The sequence below is a fragment of the Pinus tabuliformis genome, chromosome J, assembly GCF_031772625.1.
Source record: "Pinus tabuliformis cultivar Carrire ecotype Pingquan chromosome J, CPIR1, whole genome shotgun sequence".
In the NCBI taxonomy this organism is placed as follows: Eukaryota; Viridiplantae; Streptophyta; class Pinopsida; order Pinales; family Pinaceae; genus Pinus; species Pinus tabuliformis.
The window spans coordinates 1,338,556,695-1,338,561,056 of NC_142295.1; the positions used below are offsets into that span (position 1 = coordinate 1,338,556,695).

General features: G+C 42.9%; 1 pseudogene; it reads right to left on the reverse strand.

Moving 5' to 3' along the window:
• Nucleotides 1–2,045: 2,045 nt before the first annotated feature.
• On the reverse strand, nt 2,046–2,715 carry LOC149232299 (uncharacterized; annotated as a pseudogene).
• Between the last annotated feature and the right edge of the window lie 1,647 nt (nt 2,716–4,362).

Sequence of the window (4,362 nt, forward strand, 5' to 3'; positions counted from 1 at the left end):
ATCAGGGCGTGGAGAATCCTCTCGCCCCCCAGCTGCAGATGCTCATCATCATTGTTGTTGTTGTTACTGCTACCGAAGGATGGGAGCCACCCCTATCCCAGCCTGTCAGGTCATGGAAGTGGGCAGCTCTAGTGGAGGGGAGCCCAAGCTACCTGCATTCGGTTCTGTTATATTCACTTTGGGAGGCTCTGGGGATAATCCAGGCATCAACGCACACATATCTGTGCTTTTCACCCAAATTCAGGAGGAAAACGCAGAAGAATCATCTCTGGTCCTGGCGGAAGACAATATTGCGCGCGGTAAGGGGAAGCTCCCATTGGGGGAGACGTCAATTGAAGCAGAAGGCTCAGCTAGTGGTCGCGGGAAGCTCCCAGTGGAGGAACCGGCGAGTGAGGAGAGCAATTCCGAGACTGACCGCTCTCAATCCCCCATCCAACATCAAGCTCCCGCGCATCCAGTACCAGCGCACAATCCGACGGCGATGGAAGAAGAGCCAGAGGATTAGCTCTGGAGGTGGTCCTGTGTTTTTCGCCTTCCTCTCTCAAGACGGGTTTCGGGGTAGGAACAATTTCAATTTCCTGTTTTACTTGGTCGTATGTGTTTTTTTTGTGGCTAGTTACTGTATGCAGTCTCCACCATTGCAGTGGGGACATTGTCTCCTGTCGGGCGCAAATCCTTGGTGATTGCCTGGTTTTTTGTATGTTCATGGTTATGTATCCAGTTTCCATAGTCTGTCTGGGTTGTAGGTCTTTTTGGAATTGCCCCTGCGTGGGTCGTCATGGAGCCATTCTGGAAACTCGTAGCATTTTGAATTTTGATCCCTCTGATCTTATAGCCCTGCGTGGCAATGGAACAAGTCTGAAAATGCAGCCCAGGAGCCGCAGTTGGCCTTGGGCGGCCAGTTTCTTTGAATGTAAAGTTATCTGTACATATTAATAGAAAAGTAGTTAATCTTGCCGAGAATTTTTTTTTTTTTTATAATTACAACTCAAAATTCACTTTCCACAACTAAATAAAAGAGTGTTTTTCCATCTAAAATTTTAAATAAAAAATATTTGAGAATTCAATTTTTTTTATAATAAATATCATTATATTTATTATAAGCAATAAACGCTCATTATATTTCCTGAAAATAGTGTACCTGATGTAATCTTCATTATAATAATACAAAAGTGTAGAAATTTTGCTATTGCTAAGTTGTGTAGATAGAGAATCTTTTGAGAATTTATTATTTAACGTTCCACAAAAAATGAATCCCTGTGAAAAAATTTGAAATCCGTATTGGAATTTGATATATCTTTTTGGGCGAGTTTGCGCAATAGATAACATCCTCCAATTATTTGAAATAGTAATCGTTGAGTTAAACATCCATTTGAATTGTTTTTTTTTCTTTTCAATAGATTTATCCTCTATGCAGTGAGACCATGGGATTTTAATTGTCGTAACCTTTTAGTCCATGGAAAAAGATTGAGCTTGGAAACATGGGCATCAATAGCAGCTGGATAAAAAGAAAATTCCGAAGTTCCCATAGGATTATAAGGACAATTGCTCGTTCATTTTCAACCAGTTCAAACACAAAATAGATTAAAAAATATTCCAACTTCACCCCTTTTAGGCCAGCGATATTTTCGCAGATATACATAATAAATCTAAGCATTCCATATCCAAATCAATCAAAGTTGAGCAATTATTATATTTGCAGACCATGGGAGCCCACTGCCCTCAATTTTTCTCTCTGCACATTGACTAACCACGACTCTGTGGTGATCATGTATTTTCCTCTCTCTTTCCCTGTTCCATCTCCATGTTGACTGAGCTTGACTTTGTACTACGTATGGATTTTCCTTTTTCCTTCGGTTTCACATTGGCATCCACTATGACAAATTCCTATAAATCCCAATCCATAGGGGAAGGAGGTGGCGCTCTTGGAGCAGAGGAACCAATGGCAAAAGCCCAGAATTCTGAAGAGAAAAAAAAATGCCACTGGATTTCTGCACGTAATCCAGGCATAGGCATTCATATGCTTGTGTCCTGAAAATCTATGTTCAGCTATTCTGAAAATGTATTTGGTTACGGAATTGAGCAATGAAATCATCGCATCTCTGCCTCAATTCATCACTGCTCCCATCCACTGTCACCATTAGTTCAGATTCCACAAAAGCCTGATCCCGGGCCATCGAATTTTTCATGTCAGAATCGTCTTGGAGTTTGCCCTGTGTCATACCATTAATGCGGCTGCGGGTGCGCTTAGCAGATGGTTGTTTCTGCTCAGGTTGTGTAACAGTAAGACTCATGGAAATGGAATTAACCCATTCGTTTTTTCCAGGAGCTTCTCTGCTTTCCGTACCAGTCCCCTCCAAAGCGTTCTGCTGCTTTGGCCAGGTTTCAATTTCCTGCACAAATGAACTTGAATCTCCATATTGGTCAGTACTGGAAGTCACACAGAACAATCCCGATTGGATGGAGAGAAGAACGATGATGATATTACACAAAATCAACCAGAAGACTGAATCAAGACGCCGAAGCTCAACTTGGGTGAAACAGCATATAGGAATGGAACTTAGCAGAACCTCCCTTACAGCTTCCCACTGCCTGATGATGAGAGCCAATGAGACCAACATCATGGGCACAAGCATATGAATGCCTATGCCTGGATTACGTGCAGAAATCCAGTGGCACTTTTTTTTTCTCTTCAGAATTTTGGGCTTTTGCCATTGATTCTTCTGCTCCAAGAGGGCCACCTCCTTCCCCTATGGATTGTGATTTATAGCAATTTGTCATAGTGGATGCCAATGTGCAACCGAAGGAAAAAGGAAAATCCATACGCAGTACAAATTCAAGCTCAGTCAACATGGAGATGGAATAGGGAAAGAGAGAGGAAAATACATGATCACCAGAGTCGTGGTTAGTCAATGTGCAGAGAGAAAAATTGAGGGCAGTGGGCTCCCATGGCCTGCAAATATAATAATTGCTCAACTTTGATTGATTTGGATATGGAATGCTGAGATTTATTATGTACTTGGGGGCAGTGGGCTCCCATGGTCTGAAAATATCGCTGGCCTAAAAGGGGTGAAGTTGGAATATTTTTTAATCTATTTTGTGTTTGAACTGGTTGAAAATGAACGAGCAATTATCCTTATAATCCGGGAACTTTGGAATTTTCTTTTTATCCAGCTGCTATTGATGCCCATGTTTCCAAGCTCAATCTTTTTCCATTGACTAGAAGGTTATGACAATTAAAACCCCGTGGTCTTACTGTATAGAGGATATGTTTGTTTGTTTTGTTTGTTTGTTTGTTTTTTTTTTTTGTCTACTCCTATATTGATACAAAAGTTATAATTATGGAGAGGCAGTGGCTTCGAAACGTCTAGTCCATAGAGGCGGCATGCTTACAATACCTCGCTTGATCACTGACCAAAAGGACTGGTTAAACACTGACTAGTAGATCTTCCATGAAACAGAAAATGCCCAGACTGAAGCTGAACAATGATCAGAGGCATATTTAGACTAGGACAAGTTAACTGAGCCCGAACAAGTAAATAGTTATGCGTTGTCCTTTCAGAACTGGAGACTAACCAAAAGAACAGCTTAAACCGAAACTGAGACCCAATGACACAGTCAAGAGAATGCCGCCCTCGCAGGGGAAACCGACCACTTGACATTGGAATAAGAATCTGAGCCTAAGAACTATAAATCATGTGATGACTATTAACCATAAGGGAATTGAGCAGCTTTGAACAGCAAAGAAACAAAAACCAAGAAGCGTAGCCCCGATTAGGCTTCATGAGAGGTGGTAGGCCCCTCTTGAACAATGTGACACCCATATTTGTAGGGGTCTTCTTCCTCAGATGGATGGCCTTCTTTACCTAAAGAACCTTCGCCAATGGGGATGCTTGGACCGGCTGAGCCACCAGGATCCTTAGTCTGCGCCTTGTCAATTTGAGAAGTCCCATGATTGTCCTCCACCCCTATCTCCTGAGACACCCCTGGTGTGGCAGCAACCAAACCAAAAGAATCCTCCCGAAGCTCAATGGTGACAAAGGCTATGAAGGAGGAATTACAGAGGGTGCAGGGGAACCAAGAACAAGAAGTGTGACAATGGGAATGCTGAGAGCGCTCTGCTATATTTTGCTTCCCTTGACCTCGACCATGTCCACGCCTAGTAACTAGACAGCTATCAGTGCAGAAGTCCAAGGCTTGAGTCGAGGAGTCCGAGGTAGTGGAGGAGGGCTGGCGGGTTACGCGGCCTCGAGAACTTCCTCTTCTGCAGCTCATTCTCGAGCACAATCTAGGCATGTTGAAATGAGCCAAAAGAGCTAAACTAGCAGCAGCAGGAAAAACAGAGGAGGAGCGACCACTGTA